Here is a 13022-nt window from a genome sequence, read left to right as displayed (position 1 = left end):
TCCTGACAAAATCTCAGTAAATCACTTAGAAAAGATAGCTAACGAGATATTTGAGGTAAATAGAGTCACTTTTTCTGATGATGAGTTGCCCGTGGAGGGTACCGAGTACAATAGAGCCCTCTATCTGACGGTGAAATGCAAAGATTCCGTGGTTACTCGGGTACTGGTTGACAATGGGTCCAGCGCGAACATTTGTCCTCTCTCCACATTGAACAAGCTGCAAGTGGAGGATGAATGAATTCACAAGAATAGTATTTCCGTTCGGGGATTCGACGGTGGGGGTAAAGATTCAGTCGGGGACATAGTGCTTGAGCTCATAATAGGGCCAGTTGAATTTACTATGGAATTCCAGGTGTTCGATATGGCAGTTTCGTACAATCTGTTGTTGGGACGACCCTGGATCCATGCTGCCAAAACAGTCTCGTCTACTCTGCATCAAATGGTCAAGTTTGAATGGGATTGACAGGAAATTGTTGTACACGACGAAGATAATTTTTGTGTGCCCAATGGTACCATTGTTCCATTCATAGAGGTTGATGATAACAAGGGACCATGGGTTTATCAGGTTTTCGACACAATATCGGTAGAGAAAATTCCGGAAGGAAAGTGTGCTCCAACTCCAAATATGGCTGCTGCATCAGTTATGGTAGCTGTTGAAATGTTGAAAAATGATTTTGTACCGGGCAGGATTTGGGTGCATCTCAGCAAGGTATCGTGCAACCAGTTTCTCTTCCAAAGAATCTGGATACTTTTGGTCTGGGGTTCAAGCCTACCATTGCAGACGTGAGAAGAGCTAGAAAAATGAAATAGAAAGCATGGGCATTGCCAAATCCAATCCCGCGTCTGTCCAGATCATTTGTCAGGCTGAGTATCATAAAGCGACTACTGTCAAAGGTTCCTAGACCACTTGTTGGTGCCGATTGAGACTTGGAGAAGGGGTTCGAAAGGTTATTCGCCGAGGTTAACATGGTTTAGGCTGGGGAAAGGTCCAGCAGGCAGATGTTCAATTGATGGGACCACGTGCAAAAGTCAACAACTGGGAAGCTACTCCTCTTCCTACCTGGAGGGAGTCTTGGTAGTGGGTTTTGATTTTCTTTTAGTTGTCTGGATTATTCCAGGGTCTGTAATTCAGATATTATGTTCCGTCCAGTTGGATGTGTCAAAACCCTGATAGCTTTAAATTCAATGAAATGCAATTGTTCCTTTTCCTTCATTTCTTCTAATTTTATTTTGTTTCTTCTTTTGTACAATTCTTTTTATGCTGATATTAATGACATGACATGCATGAGGAATCTTCGGCCCAGTTTTAAAAGCCAATCAAACTCTAAAATAATAATACAAGAAATTGAGTGTGATGACGAGTTGGAATTTGATGATGATGAGGCCTATGAAGAAATTAGTAAGGAACTAAGTCATTTTGAGGAAAGCCCAAACCTAATTTGAACGATACAGAAGCAGTTAATCTAGGGGACCAAGAAAATGTCCGTGAAACTAAGAGTGTACATCTGGAACCTCAACTTAGGGAGGAGATAATTAAAGCACTGTTCGAATACAAAGATATTTTTGTATGGTCCTATGATGACATGCCAGGTCTAAGCACTGATTTAGTGGTTCACAAGTTGCCCACTGACCCGGCATTCCCTCCTGTCAAATAGAAGCTAAGAAAGTTCAAAACAGATATGAGTGTAAAGATCAAAGAAGAGGTCACCAAGCAGTTCGATGCTAAAGTCATTCGGGTCACCCGGTATCCCACCTAGTTAGCTAATGTTGTGCCTATACCAAAGAAGGATGGCAAGACCAGGGTGTGTGTTGACTATCGGGATCTCAACAAGGCGAGTCCAAAAGACAATTTCCTATTGCCGAACATCCATATTTTGATCGATAATTATGCCAAACATGAGATTGGTTCTTTTGTGGATTGTTATGTGGGTTATCATCATATCTTAATGGACAAGGAAGATGCAGAAAAGATGGCATTCATCATGCCATGGGGAACGTACTGCTGTCGGGTCATGCCATTTGGCTTGAAGAATGCTGGGGAAACCTACATGAGGGCAATGACAACAATATTCCATGATATGATACACCAGGAAATCAAGGTTGTACGTGGATGGTGTGATCGTGAAGTCTAGAAAGCAGTTTGACCATGTCAGGGATCTGAAGAAGTTCTTCTGAAGGCTTCGCAGGTACAATCTCAAGCTTAATCCTACAAAGTGTGCTTTTGGGGTGCCGTCTGGAAAGTTGTTGGGGTTCGTAGTCAGCTGCCGGGGCATTGAACTGGATCCATCAAAAGTCAAGGCCATCCAGGAATTGCCACCTCCGAGGAACAAGACCGAGGTGATGAGTTTGTTGGGGAGATTGAATTATATCAGCAGGTTCATCGCTCAGCTCACGACAACTTGTGAGCCAATCTTCAAACTGTTAAAGAAAGACGTTGCAGTCAAGTGGGCAGATAAATGTCAGGAGGCGTTTGATAAGATAAAGGGGTATTTGTCAAATCCACCCGTATTGGTCCTGCCAGAACCAGGGCGACCTTTGATCCTATATTTGATGGTTCTGGACAATTCATTCGACTGTGTATTGGGTCAACATGACATCACTGGCAGGAAGGAGCAGGCCATCTATTACCTCAGCAAGAAGTTCACATCGTACGAGGTTAAGTACACTCAGCTTGAGAAGACATGTTGTGCACTAACTTGGGTGGCACAGAAACTAAAACATTATTTGTCATCTTACACTACCTATCTCATATCTCGCTTGGATCCATTGAAGTATATCTTTCAGAAGCCTATGCCCACAGGGAGGATTGCAAAGTGGCAGATCCTGCTCACAGAGTTTGACATTATCTACGTGACTCGAACTGCAATGAAAGCACAGGCCTTGGCAGACCATTTGGTCGAAAACCCGGTTGATGAAGATTATGAACCTTTGAAAACTTATTTCCCTGATGAAGAGGTGATGCACATTGATGAGTTGAAATAAGTCGAGAAGCTGGGTGGAAACTTTTCTTTGACGGGGCCGCAAACATGAAGGGCGTAGGGATAGTAGCAGTACTTATTTCTAAAACAGGGCAACACTACCCTATTACAGCTCAGCTTCGTTTTTACTGCACCAACAACATGGCTGAGTACGAGGCGTGCATTCTGGGTTTGAGGTTAGCTATGGATATGGGTGTCCAGGAAGTCTTGGGTGACTCGAACCTCCTAGTGCACCAAATTCATGGAGAATGGAAAACACGGGATTTGAAACTCATACTATATAGACAATGTTTGCATGATCTCTGTCAACGGTTTCAGTCAATAGAATTCAGGCATATCCCAAGGATCCATAATGAAGTCGTCGATGCTTTGGCTACTCTGGCGTCAATGTTACATCATCCAGATAAGGCTTATGTGGACCCTTTGCAGATTCAAGTATGTGATCAGTATGCTTACTGTAATATGGCGGAAGAAGAACTTGATGAGGAGCCATGGTTCCATGATATCAAAGAGTACATCAAGATGGGGGTATATCCGATACAGGCCACAAGTGATCAGAAAAGAACAATTCAACGATTGGCAAGTGGATTTTTCTTCAGTGGAGGGGTATTGTATAAAAGAACTCCAGATCTGGGGTTGCTCAGATGCATAGATGCCAGACAGGTCACAGTTATCATGACTGAGGTACACTCCGGAGTTTGTGGACCGCATATGAGTGGGTACGTTCTGGCAAAGAAGATTCTCCGAGCAGGTTATTAATGGCTTACTATGGAGCGAGATTGCATCAGTTTTGTGCGCAAGTGTCATCAATGCCAGGTGCACGGAGATTTGATTCATTCCCCACCATCTGAATTGCATACAATGTAGGCACCCATGGCCTTTTGTTGCTTGGGGCATGGATGTCATTGGGACAATCGAGCCAGCAGCATCAAACGGACACAGGTTTATTCTGGTAGCCATTAATTATTTCACCAAGTAGGTTGAAGCGAAAACTTTCAAATCTATGACCAAGAAAGCAGTGGTCGATTTTTTGCATTAAAATATCATCTGTCGGTTTCGAATTCCGAAGGTAATCATCATGGATAATGGTGCTAATCTCAACAGTCATCTGATGACGGAGACCTATCAGCAGTTTAAGATTATACATCGCAATTCCACCACATATCTCCCCAAAGCGAATGGAGCAGTCGAGGAATCCAATAAGAACATAAAGAAGATACTGCGGAAAATGGTGGAAGGGTCCAAACAATGGCATGAGAAGTTACCTTTCGCATTGTTGGGTTATCGCACTACTGTTCGCACTTTAGTAGGGGCCACTCCTTATTTGTTGGTGTATGGCACAGAGGTAGTAATACCCACAGAAATTAAAATCCCATCCTTTCGGATTGTCGCTGAGGCAGAAATCGATGACATTGAATGGGTCAAAACCCGCTTGGAGCAATTAAGTCTGATTGATGAAAAGAGATTGGCAGCAGTATGTCACGGCCAATTGTACCAACAGAGAATGGCGAGAGCATATAACAAGAAGGTACGTCCACGAAAGTTCAAAGTGGGTCAGTTAGTGTTGAGACGTATCTTGCCTCATCAGGCTGAAGCAAAAGGAAAGTTTGCCCCAAACTGGCAGGGGCCATTTGTCGTAACTAGAGTGTTGTCCAATGGCACGTTATATTTGACAGATGTAGAAGGGAAATGTGTGGAAATGGCTATCAATTCCGATGCAGTCAACAGATACTATGTATGATTTCTTTGTTTGATTGTACTTGTTTGTATTTGGCATATTTTGAAGGTTGAAATGACGAAGGCATTTTGTTCTGCTATCTAAACACTTGATCCATTGTCACCCCTTTTGAGCCTTATGTATTTTCTTTCTTACCCCTCCTTCGGAATCAGTAGTGAATATCAGAAACACAAGCGTGAAAGATAAGAAAATAAAGAAAAGAAAAAGAGAAATAAAGGAAAGAGAAAGAAAAGAATGAAAAAAAAAAGAAAGAGGAAAAGAAGAAGAAAAACAATAAAAAGAAAAGGAAAAAAGGCAAAAGAGAAGAAGAAAGAGAAAAGAAAATCACAACAACAAAGTAATTTTTATGACATGAACTACGTTCGACCTGATTCTTTTTTAGGATACGTAGGTAGCCTCACGGTTCGGTCTTATCAAAATAAACATCCAAAAGCCCCCAAGCAAGAAAAGGGGGAGAAGTCGTGGTTGTTGTAAGAAATCTGATTCCGAAAGTTGTAATTTTGAACCTATTTGAATTGTTTTGAGCCTTTTATACCCTTCCTTTCTAACCCTGTCCAAAAGCCCACATTACAGTCTAAAGAAAGACCTTCTGATCAGTCTTTGAGAAATGTCAAGTCGAGCGGGTAAAGGTAATTTCATGTCAGGGGCAACACTCTGGTTCAAGCAGGAAAAATAAAAATGAGAGAGTCTTATTGGTGAAAACCTTTACAGGCACCGTAAGGCGATGGGAGTTGAGAGAAATTAAAATGAGAGAGTCTTATTGGTGAAAACCCTCACGGGCACCTTGGGGAGAAAGTGAGTTGAAAAGTCAACAAGTGAGAAAGGTCTATTGGTGGAAAACTGTTTCAAGGCACTGCGGGATAAACAAGGTCAAGGTTTGGGTAAAGTAATCAGGTCATGGAAATTCTGAGGCGACAAAGTACGGCAACTGAAAGTTGATTGGTTGGATAGATCGGGCCAATTAGTCTGAAATGCATGTCATGATCATTGGTACTAGTTGTTCCGCTCAGATAAGTTTCTTTTTCCTTTTCCCTTTGTAGCAGTTATCTGGTTTTGGATTCTTCTTATCCTTAACCCGCAGTTATTGCATTTCATTTTCTTTTGGGTTTATTTGTCTAAGAGGTTTTAATGTCAGTCTTGTCCCGAGTAAGAGGAAAAGAGTTTCAAATCTCACTTCCAACTTCGAAAATTGTAAATCACAACGTGGACAGAGCATACTAAAGACAACATGATATAAGGTGGGATACGGGGGATCACCAGAAGTTTCACCGGTGGAATGATTTGGTATGTCATGGGAGATGCAAAGGTTCAGATAAAGGGGTCAGAGGTGTGAAATAATAACATGGGTATAAAACACTCGGTTCATCAAAGGCCATGGGATTTGAAAGTCAGTCAGAAAATCAAAATGGTTCAGGGCCAGTTCGGGAAAGCCATTCAGAACAAAACAATGCTGTGGAAAGATCTCCAGCAAGAATGCCACCAGCTAACCACCACTTTAAACTAATAAAATTTTCTTTGACTGAAACAGGGGCAGAAAATTCGTTTGTTTCGGAGAAACTCTCCGCAGAGGAAAGAGCAAGCATCAAAACAGGTTTGACCGGAAACTTTCAGGACCCTCCTGGAAAATGGGACCTAGTTTAAAGTTCAGAAATAACATAGTCTAGCATAAATGAATCCCAAAAGAATATAAGTTAGCTTAGAAGTTTGCATGTTCGAGATAGGATTCAATTAGGAGTTTTCAGGACCCTCTTGAATAATGGGACTTAGCTTTAAGATTTCGATTAGATAACAACATTTAGCGTAAACTCTGTTGTAGGGTAGTATAATTCAGACGTGAAAGTTGTCACCCTTAAGATAAAATTTGACATTTGATATTCAGGACCCTCATGGATAATGGAGAGTAGTTTAAAGATTCTCTTAGATAGCAAGATTTAGCAGAAGTCACACCTGTAGAAGATATACCTTAGATTTAAAATTATCGTTTAGTTAAGAGTTGTCAAGACCCCCTGCTTAATGGGACCTAGCTTTCAAATTCTTAGTAATATTTGGTAATATGATTCAGTTAACACTCACATATGTGCCTAGTTACCAAACTGGGGCAGAAAATTTTCTTTGTTTTGTCTATTTTGTTGAAGTTAGGAGCCCGCCTGGAGAGCATGGAGCACTTTCAAGTTGAAGTCAGGAGCCCGCCTGGAAAGTAGGGAATAATTTCAAGTCAGCAATCAGGAGCCCGTCTGGAGAGCAGGGAATACTTTCAAATGCAGCAGTCAGGAGCCCGCTTGGAGAGCAAGGAATACATTTCAAGTTGAAATCAGGGGCCCGCTTGGAGAACAAGGGAGTGCAATTTAAATTTTAGCTTTAAAATTCTTTGTTTTGTCTATCTTGAAGTCAGGAGCCCGCCTGGAGAGCATGGAGCACTTTCAAGTTGAAGTCAGGAGCCCGCCTGGAAAGCAGGGAATACTTTCAAGTCAGCAATCAGGAGCCCGCCTGGAGAGCAGGGAATACTTTCAAATTCAGCAGTCAGGCGTCCGCCTGGAGAAAGGGAAGCATCTCAGTTTACAATGCAAGACGGCAACAAAGGAATTTTATCAAGAGAATACAAGACAACAAGGCAACAAGAAACACAAGATCAAGTTTGAAGATCAAGATAGGATTTTGTAAAGCGTAGATCATAGTCTAGTCTAGCTTCTTTTATTTTTTGACATGGTGTAATAAGGGGTTCAGTGAGTAGCAGCAGCAGCAGCAGCAACAATAGTGAAATCACAGCTCCATGGTAGTCCCAGCTACCAGACATTCCTGAACTACACTGACCTGATTCCTTTTTAGCCAAGGATATGTAGGCAACCTCGGAAGAATGGTGTGGTAAATCTTTCAAAATGCTTCTCACGGAGTATTCAAACGGGCAAACATCGCTCGTATCCACTCACTTATCATTGCACGAAAACTCTTCATGTTTTCGAGCAAAGAGGGGCAGCTGTGAGCACGTGATTTTTGCCCTATATGTATTACTCCAACAAATTCAAAACAAAATAATTTCTTTCAGTGTTTGCAATTTGGTTGGATTTTGTGGCATTTTCTGTTAATTATTTGCATTTGTCTGTGCACGTTTATTTTATTTAATTCATGAAAAATACAAAAACTATATGTTGCAACTGCATTTAGGATTTAGTTTTATATTTTTAGATTAATTAGCAAATTAGTTTGTTTTATAAAAAATGAAAATCACAAAAAATAATTCATTTTGCATATTTACTTTTTAATTTTGAATTGTATAATTTTTCTTTAAATTTAGGATTTAATTAGTTATTGTAAATACCTTGATGAGTGATTAATCTAATTGGGTATTATAATTTAGTTTTAAAATTATTATTAGTTAAATTTAGGGTTTATTTTAATTTTGAAAAGAAAAGAATTTTGGAAACTGAAAAGGAAAAGAAAGAAATGAAAGGAAACCTAAATCTGGGCCAAAATCAATCCAAATTTCCCCATCCCAAACGAAAACTACCCACTACTCGGCCCAAACCACCCTAACCCGGTCCGGCTTCCCCCCAAAAATGAAACGACGTCGTTTCATGAGCAATAGATCAGGACCGTCGAGGTTTCTTGATCGGACGGTCCTGAAGCCCGGGTTATGTAATATTTAAGTGTCCAAACGTGCCCCCTCCCCTCTCATTTCTTTCACCCATCTCACTATCCTCGTCGGAACCGCCGGCCGAAAATCGTCTCCGCCGGCAGCGGTGCTCTGATCGACCCCAAACATACACCAAATACCCTCCTCCATCTCCATATCCCAGATCCGCACCCCTTTTCCCTCAAATCGAACCCCAACTGTTCGAATCTCAATTCGAAACCTCAAACCCTAATCGTCGCCCTAGAATTCCCAACCCCTGCCCGGCGGTGGAGCTCGAACACCACCCAAATCTAGCCATGCAACCATCACCATTCCCTTAACCCCAATCCACCACAATTTCTCCCCAAATCCTCACCAAACCAGGTCCAAATCAAATCTGAGAACGAAGAAGGAGACAATCTGGCAAGCTGTCAAGTTTTCTATGGACGATGCAGCTCGAGACTAGTATTATTCATCTGTTCTCAAAGAGAACACGCGGGTAATACCAGTTTCGGGTCAAGTCGAAGTCGCCTGAGGTTGCCCAAGTTCTGTCCATGTGATTTCCTAGGTATTTCTATTTTTTCCCTTTCATCTCCATCTTCTGTTTATTCGTATACTCGCACCTTTCTGCTTCTTCTCTTTTCTGTCCGTTTTCTGTTCACCTGTCCCTCTCAATTTCTTCCAGTTTTTTACTTTAATTTCTGAGTTTGAATGAGATGAAGTATTAAAACATTGAATATTGGTTCCTTTGGTAAGCTTTACAGTTCTTCTGGCAGAAGTTCTCATGAATTCTGTTGTAACTTGTGCATATTGCATGTTTCAGTTCTGGTTTGTGTTCCTAATCATATATTTGGCTCTGTTAATTCGAATCATAGCTCGTTGTTTTAATCTGAAAGGAGAACTTAGTTTATTCAGGTAATTTTGTTCTCCTAATTTCAAAATGAGCTTTTGATATTGTTTGGGTTTTGGGGTCATTTTTGAATCCTTCATAGGGGCCTGTTAAGTGTTGGGTCAAACCTGATCCATCAACACTTCAAATTAGGTTAATCTGACCCATGTAATTTGCTGAAGGTAATTTCAGGGGTTGTGGGGGGTAGTTCAGGAAATTGGCTTAGGGAACCTTTTGTGTAACAGAATAGGAAGCTTCCTAAGAAGCTGGGTTGGGGACTGTTTCAAAATTCTGAGAGTTAACTAAGGTTCCCTAAGCAAAAACAAAAATTTGAAAAGGACTAAAATAAAAAACTGAACCCTTAAGGCTGCCCTATTTTCTTGCCTATAAAGGCATCATTTCTTGCCTTTCAAGGCAGACCCAAGAGCTGAAAAGAAGAAAAGCTCAGAAAAATACAAAAAATGGCAGGAATTTTACTGTTTCATAGAATTTCAGTGAGTGTGGATTCCTTTTCAACTTTTGAAACTACTTTTACTCATCCGAGTGGGAAAGGGACTGAACTTGGTCGCCAAAGTTGGGTCTAAAGTTTTGTTGGACTGCTGAGTGTTTGAATTTGTTGTATTGAGCTGCTGCACATCATTTCCGGGGTTGGGACTGGTTTTCCTGGCTGTTTTAGTGTTGATTCTTGTTGTTGCTCCTGTTGATCTTTCATTTTTGTCTTTGTTCATTCCCAGGTACACATCTCTACACTTTATTCGAATATAAAGCTTGATGTGGGAAATCAGAAAAAATGGAATCTGGAGCTTTGAGTTGTATTCAATTTGAGTTTAGATTAAGAATATAGCATGCTTGTTTACTCTGTTTTGCTAGACATTTCACTTACTACTTTTCAACTGTGAACAATGGGATCAACCTTTAACCCCTGAATGTCATACGACATGGTAGCCTAGTCTAAATGTCTACTTCAGTATAAGTTCTTTATATATAGTCAATTTACTATTCATTTGTCTCGAGGTCAGCAGTTGGACTGATTTAGATACTGTTGACTCAAGATTGTTTATTTCACGGACTATTAGATCTGATTGAAATTGGTATTTACGTTTAACCTGCTTGAGTTTTGTATCGCATTTTCTGGTATAGTTTCAGAATTTGAGCAAGTTGCTCGCTCTCGAAGAACTGTGATTCAGACTATGAATTTACAGTTCGACGAGTACCAAATCTGGTAAAATGCCATCAGGATACGAGCTCCATGTAATTTGTTGATGATTTAGTTGCGAATTATTATTATTATTCAATGTTCAGTTTTTTTTAAAATAACGATCACTTGGGCGTATTGCATCTTTGGTTTATACGCATACCAGTCAGTCATATGCTGGTCAGGGCCAGTAGGCCCAGCTAACTTTTGGGCCTGGTCTTGGGGGCCCCTTTGGAAATAAAGAGTAGTCTCACTGTTTTCGTTTGTCCTGGGCCTCTTCTTGAGCCTAAAAGTTTATTTGTTGCTGATGTTAACTAATAGGGGTGGTCCGGCTTCCGAACATCTAACACCCCTCCCCCTTTCCCTAATAGTCGCATACCTCGGCCTTAACTCATGTTAGTTCAATTATTTGTGGTAATTAATTTGAGTCAAGTCATAATTAGACACTTAGTAACAAATAGCTCTTGTGTTAATTTCATAATATAGACATAAAATAACAAATGTTCGTAGAGAAATCTTTAGGGCCGTTTAAAATACTATCGTAGTTGTGGACACGTTCGCGTGACATGGTTACGACATATTTAAAAATAAATCGGAGTATACGTTCGCGTAACTTCGGCTAAACTTTCTTAATAAAACAAAGCGTTATAAATTATGGACACGTTCGTGTGACATGATTTTTGACGCGCCAAAGAGAAAGAGTATACGTATGTCACGACCCAATTAAGGATAATGACCGGCGCTTAGGAGTAAATGCCCCAAGTAAGCCTCGTCGATATTTTTATAAAAAAACGGACAGCGTTTCCCATATTTTAGGACTATCCACAAATTACCTGTATCAAAAAGCAACAACAAAACCAATCAATATCTAACAAAACAACTCATAATCGTCATCGACTACCCAGTCAGATCTCCATCACTATTAAACAATCACTTGTAAGACCGTGATGCTAAATCTATCTCCAAAATACGATAAGAAAGTCTGATCTAGTAAACAAGTCGAGAATGATAATTAATTCACATGACACTATTAAAATGACTATGGAGCGACTCTAAGAGTTTTAAAGAAAAGACTATAACAATAAATAAAATCTACGCCCACGCGAACAAGTGCGAGGCTCATCAAGAACTATCAACCTGTGCGCTCTAATTAACGAATCGCCTGCGTCAACTGTTGTCTCTGTAAAAAAATTAGCGGGGAATGAGTCGTTAGCTCAGTGAGTAATAACACTAAACAACAACCGTTTTTATTGGGGACAAGTCAGAAAACATGCTAGTATCTCAAACAGAAAATAACATAAAAATGCCCTTTCAGAAACAATAAATAATTCTCAGTCTCATTATACTTTTCTTGTAGTACAATAATATTAAGAATTCAGTAATAAGCTCGGTAACCACTGTATAATATCAGTATTCACATTTGGGAGGTTTCAATGAATGGATCATATAATCGGTATAACTGTGGACTTCTTCGCAAGAAGTCAAATATAACGGTAGTCCCTACTCGAGGGAAAACGGTAACGATATGCTAGTTCTACCTTCCCACTAGTGAGAGTTATAATTGTACTCTGTAATCGGTAAATACAAGGTGTACCAGGTCTAACGAACCCGCCGTTAGCTACGGGATCCTTTAAAGTCTCCTCCCATTTATACTTTTTCTTGTAACCAGTAAATATTCATAAGAAAGGATTTTCAAAATCACAAAGGGCATATAAATTCTTACCAAATCATGTAAATCCATTTCAGTAATGGTAACTATATCTCAAGTAACAGTAAAACATGTCTAGTATTAGTGAGAATATTTTAAATAACGATAATCATCTCCAGTAAATTGTTCAGTACCATATCAAGTAAAGGACTTGTCCCACATGCAATTTCAAACATTCAGTAACATATTTTATTTTCAAAATAACATATAAACCATGTAGGTTATGAAAACACAAATTGTGGTAAGATTACTACTCACAGTTCTCGTGCGAAATACCAAACTCGTCACCTCGAACGATCTGTACGATTTTCTTCAATCAATCTATAACCACATCAACATTGATCTCGTGTTAATTGCTTCATTTATGCTAAATTCATCACTAATTTAGGATACCCAATCCTCCGAATTTTATATTTTATCATCAATTCGCCAAATTATATTTACCCATGCTAAGTGTAATTCAACTGGTCCATAATCTATCAATTTCAACTTGTATAATTTGTTCTTTCAATTCTTTTCACACCGAATGATGCCTAATATGTGTATAAGCCTTAACCATAAAGGATCATTGTTGACAATACTTCCTTTAGTACCTAATAAAATTATATACACCCAGATAATAAGCTTAAGCAAACTGTAAGTAAGAAAGTTTACCATACGAGTTGAAAAATTGCTTCAACAAACTGTCTTTGCTTCTCTGTTTCACGCAAGAAGATTTCAGCACCAAAAGAATACTTTACAAATCCTTGTTCTATCCTTCCCGCCTCAATTCTAGTGAATATCCCCATCTTTTAAACTTCAGTATTTCAATTTTTGGTGTATTTGGGACCTTTGTTTATAGCTTTGGTTTCGGGATAAGCTCTTTGTGCGGCAGAAGTTTGCTATCATGTATTTAGGGTTTTTT

The sequence above is a fragment of the Nicotiana sylvestris genome, chromosome 11 (assembly GCF_000393655.2).
Source record: "Nicotiana sylvestris chromosome 11, ASM39365v2, whole genome shotgun sequence".
NCBI classification, from domain to species: Eukaryota; Viridiplantae; Streptophyta; class Magnoliopsida; order Solanales; family Solanaceae; genus Nicotiana; species Nicotiana sylvestris.
This window is presented reverse-complemented; position numbering follows the sequence as displayed.